We start from the raw sequence: 12,258 nt of genomic DNA, 5'->3' as shown, positions 1-12,258 counted from the left end.
CAAAATTAGGTAGTTCATTTGTAGGTAAAATACTAATGCCAGTGACTTGTGTGGTAATACTAATACTGATCTTAAGATTAGGATGTATATGTATAAAAAGAAGAAAATTATAAAATAAAATAAAAAGAGAAGTTGCGAAAAGAAAGGAGAATGAAATAAGAGAAAGAGAAGTAGGAGATATAGAACTAGAAGAATGGAAAGAGAACATGTACAAGAAAACAAGAGAAGATGAGATGGGAGATACTATGATGTAACGTAACCAAGTGTAAGGGAATTGAGTAATCGTTTCCAGGGAAAATTATTTTTTTTACATTTTGTGGGATTTGTGGTGATGTTAAAAATCACCAAAGGGGGGATTGATGGAGCAGGTAAAGCAAAATTTTGTATACCTCCTCTATTTTTGCATGAAATATTAATTACGTAATCATTCTAAATATTAGCTTATACTAATTGTGTGAAGTGGTATAATTAACCATCCCTTGTACCTTAATAAACACAAGCTACACGTGGGACTAAAATGCTAACTGCATGGCTAATAATTATATGATTAACTATGGTACGCAAACTAACTGTAGGATGTGTTGAAATAGAGTATTGCATGAATTGTGTTGCTTTTGTGATGGTTTGTGCTTCCTGTGCTGCAGAATGGTGAGTATTATTGCTTTAAATGTTGCTCCACGCTAGGAAAATACTAATATATATTGGGATTAGTGTGGGCTTTAACATTAGAAACTTCATTTCCATATATTAATTACTGTTATGTGTGTATTTGCTTAAGTTGACATGCGGGCCTACTAGGCCGCAGTACGCAAAATGGAGTTCGGAAGTGGCCACCGTCATGTGTGCGCGATGTCGACTGCGCAGACTCGGATGGCACTGAAGATCTACAGGTGACCTCCGATGAGAGACGAAATGTTCCTTGTCAAGGATAGGAACGTGGAAGACTGCCAAGACCTAAACTGGTGTGAATGACTGAGGGGACAATGAACAACCTGTATAAGAAGGTTTACATGTTGTTACTTTGAAACTTTCGCCTGTGAAACTACAAAAAAGAGTACAATTGGGAAGATATTATGCCCGGTCTCATGGGAAACATGCAAACCTGGGAATATTGAATAGACTTACAATTTTCGGAGGGTTTAGCCAATCAGAACACTTTCCACCCCTAAATTGTTGCACATTGTCCTAAAAGTAAGGAGAAAAAGGGTATATAAGGGGGGAATTTAGGAGAGGAAAAAAAAAGGTCTTCAGCATTATCCCTTTTGCTGTTAGGCTCTTGGTGTGGAGAATCGATTTGCTGGATTGCTGGTTTATTGGTGCGATAACTTGGTCCCTTGGCTAAATTGTGGGGACTGCGTTGTGCTGAGGGAGATTTCCTGGACGTCCCTGGGTTTTCTTTGATGATAAGAGGATGATTCCATCTGAAGGGATTTGCTTATTGCTGTGGGTTGACGGGTTCTTCTGGAGGTGGTTGCCAATGGCCAAATTTAGGTAAATATATATGTTATGTCAATTTATGTTAGAGATCAAAGACTGGAAATCGCTCAAAAGAGAAATTGTCGAATTGTAATCCTGAATATGCCAACACAAAGTAACTTAATTTGATAAACTAACTTTGATTAATAAGAAACGAGTTTGTGATTCTTTAATAAGGTATTGAAAGGTAACCGAAAGGCTCCGAAGCTTTAAATGTGTTTTAGCTGGTTCTACATCACCATCAACCAGTCCAACTAATTGGTCCATCGACCAAGTAGTGGAGTGCCTTGATGTTAAAGTTAGGATTCTATAGGTGCAGATGTATATAATATATATAATGAAAATAATTTTCTCCCGTTAGGTAACAAGGTACCCCCCCACATGTCCAGCGCTTCTTCTCCTCCTGTGCGCAGATTCGAGTGAGATGTATGAGTGTTGGTGTTATGGGCCCCACCAATGAATGGATGTATGAATGAGTAATGCGGTGACGAGTCTGTGACATAGGGAGGATATGTAAATTTGCTCTTTTCCGCTGGAGCAGTTTCAAGATAGAATTTATAGCAAAACCAGTTCAAAGAATGGTACCAAATCGTGTGCTTTTCAAAAAAGAACAAATGAAGATGATAGACTTATAGGTACAAGATTTAAGAAGGAAAGGAGCAATAGAAAGATAGAGAGTTTGTGGAAGGATTTATAAGCAATATTTTTCTGGTGGAGAAAAAAGACAAAGGGGGCATGCGCCCAGTAATAAATTTACGCCAGTTGAACAATTGGGTGGTATATCACCATTTCAAAATGGAGGGGATACATCTATTGAAAGATGTGTTATTGAAAGGAGATTGGATGACAAGATTGGATTTAAAGGATGCTTATCTTACAATACCAATATGGAGAGAGCATCAGAGATATTTGAGGTTTGTGTGGAAAGACTAGATGTGGAAGTTTGTGTTTCTACCTTTTGGCCTATCATCCGCTCCGTGGTGTTTCACGAAGGTACTTCGGCCGGTGGCGGCATTTCTGAGAGAGAGGGGTGTTTTGAATGATAATATATTTAGACGATATTTTGATAATGTATCAGGACAGGAATACTCTTCTTTCTCATACGATGTTAGCAATAGAGTTGCTAGAGTCTCTAGGTTTTGTAGTGAACAGTATGAAATCTCAATGTGTACCCAGTCAACAAACACAGTTTTTAGGATTTGTGGTAGATACGGTGGAAGCTGTTTTGAAACTTCCAAGGGAAAAACTAAAGAGGATTCGGAAAGAATTGAAAAATGTATTGAAAATGAACAGCATCTCCTCAAGAAGGTTGGCTCGCATAGTTGGACTTTTGTCTTCTACAATTCAGGCAAATTTTTCCAGGTCCTTTACATTACAGGGCATTACAGTGGGTGAAGGCTTTCCATTTAAGGAATGGTCTGAGATATTCAGAGAGTGTATGTCTTTCGCAGAAAGCAAGACAGGAGTAGATTTGGTGGCTGAGGAATATGGAAGCGTGGAATGGGTGAGCAATTTTTGGAGAGAAAGCGGATCTAATTGTGGAGTCAGATGCAAGCTTGGAAGGCTGGGGTGCAAGATGCGGATTGCTAAGTACTGGAGGTCCATGGACAATTCAGGAATGAAATCTACATATCAATTGTTTAGAATTATTAGCAGGATCTTTTGCAATAAAATGTTTTGGGGAACAGACTGCAAGATGTTCTGTCATTTTAAGGATGGACAATGTTTCTGCAGTGCGATATGTCAACAGGATGGGAGGTCCACGATCAAAAGGTCTAGCAGATTTAGCGAGAGTCTTTTGGGAGTATTGTTTGGAGAGGAATATTTATGTTCAAGCAGAACATATCCCAGAGAATTCCAATTTAGTGGCAGATTGGTATTCGAGGAACTTTTACGATTCCAGCGATTGGATGTTATACAGGATGGTATTTGCGAAGTTGAACCAATTTTGGGGTCCATTTCAGATAGGTCTCTTTGTGAACAGAAAAAACACTCAACTAGAGAGGTTTTTCAGTTGGCATCTGGATCCAGAGGCAATGGGAATAGATGCTTTTCTGCAGGATTGGAGAGGTCTACGTCCATATGCTTTTCCTCCCTTTTCAATGATAAGCAGAGTGACAGAGATGATTCGGAAGTGGAAAGAAACGGTGGTGATGATCACTCCGTTTTGGAGCTCACAAGCTTGGTACCCTATGTTGTTGGAGATGAGTGTGGATTTACCAATTCTTGTACCTATGTTTCTAGGGATCTTGCGGGGCCCTTTGGGGGAGGTTCACAGTGTGGTGGATTCAGGTCAACTTCATCTGCTGGCATGGAGACTTTCAGGAGAGTCTGGTGTAAGCCAGGACTTTCATCTGAAGTTTCGAAACTCATTGAGGAATCATGGGCACATGGAACAAGGAAGGTGTATAAGTCAGCTTGGAATAAGTGGAATGGTTGCTGTGTGGAAATAAATATGGATCCCGTATCAGCAGATGTAGTCCATGTTTTGAATTATCTGACTGATTTGTATAAAAGTGGTTTGGCATATAGGTCAGTGAATTTACATAGATCTGCAATTTCTGCAGGGCATATTTTGGTTAATCGAATTACTGGTGGTCAGGACTAAGCCTGGGCAAAGCACTACGCTACGCTCGCGTAGTTTGCAAAGTTTGTGCTACTTCGCACTATGCTAATTGCACATAGCTCAGTGCCAACACGCGTAGTGCAGCGGTCATTTTTTGCTTTCTCGCGGTCCTCAACGTCAAGTTGGCGACCGCGAGCAAGCAAAATGACATCCCGGCGAGACTTTTTCCTTGTTCGTGATCAGCAACCTCAAGTTGGCGATATCGAGCATGGAAAATAAACCTCCTGGCGAGATTCTCAACTGCGGGGAGGTCAGGTCTTTCATTGCGAGTGGTCGCGTATGCTCGCGACCGCTCGCGATGAGAAACTACCAGTCCGCGTTGAGAAAGCTGCAGCTCGGGTAAAAATCTACTCGAGCGGCAGAAAACTACAGCTCGCACTGTGCAAGATGCCGTTTTCAATGATTGCACAGTGCCGGATGCTTGTCCGCACTGTGCAATCATTGAAAACGGCATCTTGCACAGTGCGAACAGGGTACTACGCAGCTCGCGAAGTGCTACGCGTAGCTCGCGTAGTTCGAAGTGCACTTTGCGTAGCTACGCGTAGCGCTACTTCGCGAACTACGCCCAGGGTTAGTCAGGACATAATGGTTAAGCGATTATTGAGAAGTATCAGGTTGGCTAAACCACCTGGTCCAAGGTATAGTTCTCTTTGGGATGTATCTATTATATTGCATTTATTTGAGTCATGGGATGATAATAGACTTTTGGACCTAAAAGCTTGAACTTATAAACTTACAATGTTGTTGTACCTTCTTTCTTTTGGAAGAGTTTCTGATGTACGTGCCTTAGAAATTACAAGCAGATGTTTTACTGCTGAGGGTATTTGTTTTTATATTAAACAAAGAACGAAAACTAATTCTTCTTCTGTTTTTTATCCATACCTATTAGATAAGGAAAAACTTTGTGTGGTGCGTTGTGTGAAGGAATATGAATGTAGAACAAAGCCTATAAGACCTGTTGGGGTGGATCAATTACTCATTTCTTTCAGGTACACATATAAAGCTGTTTCGTCACCCACTTTGGCTAGATGGGTGAAAAATGTAATGGATAAAGCAGGTATAGATATAAGTAAGTTTGGTGCACACTCAGTGATAGGTGCAGCTGCATCAAAAGCACAAATTTTGGGAGGTAGTCTGCAAGATATTTTAAAATGTGCAGATTGGTCAACAGATTTTGTTTTTAGAAAATTCCATTTTAAACCTATTGAGACTGCAGCCCAATTTGAACTTGCATAATGTTGGCCTCCGTGTTGTGCCATAAAATGTAGATTTTCCACAGCCTTGGTGGGCTGAAAATCTGGATTTTATTAAAGACACGGAAGCTAATATTATCCCTCCCTTGTTGTTACCCAACCCTGATGTTTATGTTTTGTTTTTATCCAGGTCAAAATTAAGCTGAATGGGATTGGTCGATTTCTGACATATCTCATCTCTACGTTTGGGAAGGAAAGAAGATTTTGATTTGTTGGAATTGTTTTCCTGATTATAGACTCAAAATATGAAATATGTTTTAAGTTTTCTCTTTTAGCAGGCAATGTCAGAAGGAAGAACAGATGATGTAGAGGAGTTGTGTTAGTATTGTAATGTTCTTAGAGGTTCTGTATTCTTTATTCCATGAACATGATGTTTTTTTTTCTTGCTGCTGAGTGGTAGCAATAAAGGATTTATTGCGTAATATTAGCCTCCGTGTCCTTAATAAAATCCAGATTTTCAGCCCACCAAGGCCTTGGAAAATCTACATCTTCTATCGACATTTACTGAGAATAATCTCTGACTTATTGACTTTATACCCACCTAAAGTATGAAGAGCTGAAAACATTTCAAATGCTCTCTCCTGTACCCCCTTCTCGAGACTCAGCATTAACATGATATTACGAGCTGATAACTTAATTTTTGACATCTGAGGAATGGGTGCCTGAATAGCTCTGTTCTGCCGAATGGCTTGCTCTAGTGGTTCAACAAAAAAAAGAATCAGTGTAAGAGTGAAGCCCTCCCGGTTCCATGCTGGACTATAAATACACCAACTTCTGGTGTGTTTAAAATCAACGTTGCCTTGGCGTTATAAAACTTAGGGGCATATTATCTAGCCAGGCGATAACATTATCGCCGCTTTAGCGGCAGAAAACTGCCGCTAAAACGGCGATAATGGGCTTGATAATAGGCTCTATGGAATTCCAATTGAAGCCCATGTTAGATGTGAATGACATCTAACCTGGGCTTCAATTGGAATTCCATAGAGCATATCATCAAGCCCATTATCGCCGTTTTAGCGGCAGTTTTCTGCCGCTAAAGCGGCGATAATGTTATCGCCTGGCTTGATAATATGCCCCTAATTTTCTATAAATCTAGTGGTTAGAAATAAAAAGCCAAATCTCCCTAGAATGTATCATAAACCACAAAATCAACACGTTTTCTGCGACTAGCAAAAAGTGTACTGGAGGAAACTGCTTTGCAGCACAAACATCGAAGGCTTCAATTAAATAATTAATGTTCCTGTATAGTTTCTGTCCTGCGATAAAACGATTCTGGTCCCGTGGATCAATTTGGATGTTGACTTATTGGACCTATCTGCAATCAGTTTCATTACAATTTTATAGTCAGAGAGTAAGAGCGTGATGGGTCAATAAGAGTTTGGATCTGTGTGTCCCTGGCTCTTTTAAGAAAGCAAACCATGGTTCCTGAATTAAAAGACAGAGGGTTGGTGCTCCTCCCTTCAAAAAAGAATTAGAAACTTCCAGTAAATGAGGATTTACAAATCTGCAAATTCCTAATAAACTTCAGAAATAAACCCTTCCGGTTCGCCTATTTTGCCTCCAGCTAAAGTTTTCACCACTTCCACCAGCTCTCGTTCGGAGTGGGGCTATCCATAAACCGCTGATCTACCTCCAATAGTATTGGTATACAGATATCATTTTTTTTTATTATCCACCTCTTTGTACATTTTTGGCAGGTAAGTGGAATTCTGTACATATTTCGTGGCAGAATAATATTCCCGAAAGGCAGACTTGCCTCTTCGAACGGCTTCCTTTTTTCTTTCTGACTCATTCCTGAAAAATCTCATATCTTTATTGCCACTCTGATTCTCCAGACATGCTTTTTCCTCCCTTACAGCTGTAAAACAAGATGTATCTATAGCAATCAAGAAAGCTCATAAGTAGGCCTTCATGGCATCCCAAACCTATATAATGGCAGCTTCCAATCTCAACTTTACAAGCCTTTATCCAGTTCTCATCTTCCAGTTAGATTTTACTAAAACCCCCTCGTTGATGTTTAAAAACCTGTTCTCTTACTAATATCCCCAGTTCTAATCCGAATGGTCTGAAAACCCAGCGGGCAACATATTGGTGTTGATGGCCTCAGGCCAGGAGTGGGGGTGCTTGAGGCAGGAGAAAAGGTGATGCTCTTGCCACATCAGGGAGGGAGCAATGAGGGGGTGGGGACAGAGGGAGAGAGAGAGAGAGAGAGAGAGAGAGAGAGAGAGACACTGAGGGTTGTAAAGGAAACAAGGACTGGCAATGCCAATAGGTGTCGCCGATGAGAGACCTAATGGATTTGTTAATTAGATGGGGGTGGCTAACAGGGTACTGAAAGTATGTGCATATATGCATACTGACGCATCAGACATTTTTAATTTACCAATTGAACATGGTGGGCAGCTATGTTATATCAAGTAATAAATTAAAGGAGAATAACATGCATACATTTAAATAAATGAAGTGAACAGTGCAGCAGCACTTTAAATCTTCCGGGGCCCTTAATAAAAAAAACAAAAAGTCAGAAAATGGTGACTGAAAACTGAACAGAGAGAATGCTAGCTCTGCAGAACACAAATTACAGGCCTGTTTACAGAAAAGCTCTGTAAATTGTCAACATGTTAAATGGGGATATAGGCAAGTACAGAAAAAGCACAATAGGGGGTTAAAGTTTATTTTAGGTTTGTAGAAGGGGAACAACCTGCATATATTTTGTGGACTGTGAACTTGAATTCCTTTGCTTTGTACAAGTCGAGGACAGAAAATGCCCCATCAAAGAAACGGTTAGCATTTATACACTCAGCAGCAGCTCAACCGAGGAATAAACAGAGGGGAAGTTGGTCAAGGAAGTGGCGGAGTGAAGCGTTAGCCGTCATGGCTTAACGTCTCACTCCACCAGTTTAGAAATGCAAGGCTGCACCATATTTACAATGATATGGTGCAGCCTTGCATTCTCCCTGCGCTGTTGCTACACTCAGCAGTGTAGCACCAATGCAAGCATCCAGCCCCTAATCAACTCTCTACCTGGAGTTAAACGTCACCCACAGCGCGACTAGAAGGCAGAGGCTGTCTCCAAGCAAACTTCACAGCAACGAGGAAGCCTTTCGTTATCTTCAGCATGGCCGTCTCAGGTTGCGGGGAGCATGGCTCACAGCCACCACGTAACCCATCACAGGCTCCAGTCTATAGTCAGCGAGCCTCGTAGTAAAATGATCAGGGGCTGCTTAAAAAGTGCTGACTTGCAGAGATCGTGTCTGGTAGCCTATTGTTGATCCAACGGGTGCACATTCAAAGAGGCATGAAATACAACCTCACGGGCACTGCGCTGAACTAGGGAAACATGAGCTTGAATTTTAAAAAAGTTACAGAAAGTAAAGTAGAAAAAAGCGGAAGCCGACAAGTCCTAAGGTGATACTCCAGGGGAGTGAATGACTTGCAAAAAGGAGGGACCAGGAAGGTAAATTACCCACTGGCAAGCAAAGACTTTTAAAAGACAGCCGACTAGACAAATCAGAAGTGATGGGAGGAGTCAAAGCCCGCAAAGTACATACAACAGATCCTCCTGACAGCCCAAGCGCTGTCTAGGCTCAACCGAGAAAAGGAGATACAAGGGACACAGGAGATGCAGCTCAGCACAAGAGTTTTGAAAAGTAGTCTTAGAATGTTTGGAACTAGGATGAGTACCTGAGGGGGAAAGGGTATGCAGGGCAGAGAGCCAAGATCACATTTAAGGTTCTGGTGCTGTTAGGTCTGCTTAAGCTTAATGCACCCTTTAAGATATGCACTTTTGATTGCATATGCATCTGGGAATAGTTTGCACACTATGAAGATGCTACATATTGCTGCTATATTGTGCTGTATTGTTTTTGCACAAGCACTTATGTATTTATTGAAATGGTGAATGCTATGGTGAAGATATTTTCATTGAATGGTAATGGGCTGAATAATGGGAGAATAAAGCAGGCAGTACAAGCCTGAATAAGGGATAAAGGCGCATAATACAACGGTAATTATTCTGCAAGAAATGCATACCCCTTCTAGTAAGCTAAATATGTTTAGCAGGTTTAGAACGTGGGCAGAATACAAATGCTTCTCCTCGGCGAGAGCAGAAGATAGAGGCGTATTAATAAGAGTTAGAAAGTAAAGGTTCATAGTTGGCTATCTGATTTGGAAGGTTGTTGGTGTTGGGTGAGCTGCTCAATACACTCTTTACAACTAATTCTAGTGAGCGAGTATGCCCCTGTTAAGGATGGCCCTGGTCTGTTAATGAATGAAGCTTGTTGAAACCTTAGCCTCAATTGAGGGCAAAATTTTTATGGGGGAAGGATTTAACTTTTTACAGAAGCCTGTCTAGACACCACAAAAGATCAATAGAAAGCAGCTTAAACATAAACCACAAGAGTTCTTGGGAGAGATTTTAGAATTTTTTGACATATTGACCCCTGGAGAATGTCTTTGTCTTGCAAAAAGTAGTTTACTTATTTTTTGGGGTAAATATAAAACTGCAAACCGCATTGATTTTTTTCTGATCTCATCAGCAGTTAAATGGTCTTTCTTCTCATGATGGTGTACATTCCTGTGTAATATTCGAACTGGCTTACTAGTGGTAATTCTTGGCAAGTTGTAGACAATTAAACAACAACGGTGACAAACAGTGGTATTTTTGGCACTAACATAAACTGGTAATGCCAGGCATTTTCAAAACACTAAAGCTACAACTGCCGAGGTCTGAGCAGGTAACATCAGTGTAACCCTCTACATATCCATGTGCTAGGGCACTTGCGTATTCATCCATCCATACACTCACTCATAGATTCAATCTTTGACTCATAATCACATTCACCCTCTCTTCCAGCCAAACCTTTATACATACAAAGATGCCAATCATTGACGATACACATCCACTTACAAAATAGGGAACATTTTGTCTTTGCTGATACTAATTCGCTTTCCATTTATCCGAGGATATAGCAGAAACCAAATTTCTGATAAACTTAGTTTCATGATACAGTACCCACAAAATCTAAGGAGTATTATCACATTGCATACTTTTGTTTGCAGTATAATTGATGTTCTTGACAGTGCACCAGTAGATACCATGTTTGGAAAAAATGTGCCCAACTCTGCATCCTTAAAACATGGCAGCCATCCTCCCAAAAAATTAAACACAGGCAAAATTGGATTTTTAAAAATATCCCTATTTATGGGAAAGTTATCCTTTTTTGCGGTGATCAGTCCATTTTTGTGATTAATGCTGGAGGTTACTGACTCTTAAAGTGCCATGGGCTCTGCTAACCAGGTCCAGGGCAAGTGCTCTGTCCTCTCAAGTTATATGTTATTTGGTATAATTCTAATTGGCCAAGGCAACCTACCTCTAAGCCCTAAGATATGGTAGGGGATGTAGGTTTGGACACCCCAGTGGGCAGAATGCACTCAAGTGTGGACCTCTGTGGTGTCTGATGTCAATTTAAAGCCTGGCCTGCTTAAAAATATGTTTTAAACAGCTTTTATCTCGATATGTAATTTTTAAAAATTATTGTGACATATGTGTTTTATGCTTGGTGATGTTATTCTGTACTTATATGTTTATTGATTAATGATTGAATAAATATATTTCATTTTATCCAGGCCTGCCTTGCGGGCTGTTTTTAAAATGAACTATGTCCAAATTCAACTTTGGGATCAAAAGAACTTCCAAAGTTCAAAACTACAGTTTTATTACATATAAGTCATCCCTAAGGTCTTCCCTACTTTGCCCCAAGGGCAGGGTTCATTGTTATAAAAAGCATTGACAATATAAAATATGTTTTATATGCCCTGGTAGGGAAAGAAGAGCCAAGGTCATTTTCCCTATTGTAGTGCTGCTAGCCCCATAGGCTAGAATGGTTTTATGAAACTTAAAAAAAAGTCTATTGTTGCTTTGCAGCTAACTAGCAATATCAAAGTATAAAATTATTGGGTACAATAAATCCAACCACTTACCAACGTTGGATTTATTACAGCTATTTCAGGGTAGTATGAAGTTACTGTAAACAGCCCTGTAGCAGCTTTTTCTGAATGGCCAGGCTTTGGCAGCCTGAGCCACGCTGCTGCCTGAGTAGGTGTGAAGAGGCCTGGGCTGAAACAATACAGCCATTTGGTGGGAGGAGCCAAGGAGAGGATGGGAGCTGGGGAGATAAGCTGGACTTCAAAGCCAGAACAGATGATGCAGAACCCAGAACCCAGGCCAGCCCCCACGTCCATGATCCCCTGCCAGATGCAAGCCCCCCTAATTAGATTAGGAGAGGGGCTGGATGGAGAGTATAGTCAGATGTTAGGCATACCTCTTGAAATATTCATTAATTACCAGCAATACGTGAATATAGTTGGTAGAGAGGTTTATTAACAACACCTCATCCATCAGCTACCTTGGAGTAACTGACTCAAAGAATCCCCACCAACAAACGTTCCAAGTTCTACTGAACTTGTAGAAGCAGGAAGACCTGTGGAAACACCACACATCTCTATTCTTATAACAAAAGGAAATACAGTTCATAAAAACATGAGCACTACATAAAACATCTTCATTTACAAGATTCACAGAAAGTGAATAATAAAACACAAATTCACATTAAATAAAACCTTACATATTCTTTCAAATATCTGAGTACAATTTTTCTTTTTTTTTTTTTACTTTACATATTCTTTCAAATATCTTGGTACACTTTTTTCCCGAGTACTAATCCTCTGATGAGAATTGACAGGATCACTTGAATGAGCAACAACACTTTGATCCATCTCACAGTTGGAATTATTTTTCTTTATGATAACAACATGATTCAAATTCCAGATTTTACCATTTTCCAATTTCGCAGAATTTTTAAAACATTTAATGACACGCATAGGAGAAGTATATTTAGACCA

The sequence above is a fragment of the Triturus cristatus genome, chromosome 9 (assembly GCF_964204655.1).
Source record: "Triturus cristatus chromosome 9, aTriCri1.1, whole genome shotgun sequence".
In the NCBI taxonomy this organism is placed as follows: domain Eukaryota; kingdom Metazoa; phylum Chordata; class Amphibia; order Caudata; family Salamandridae; genus Triturus; species Triturus cristatus.
The sequence above is the reverse complement of the archived record's forward strand: the minus strand, read 5'-3'. Positions refer to the sequence as shown.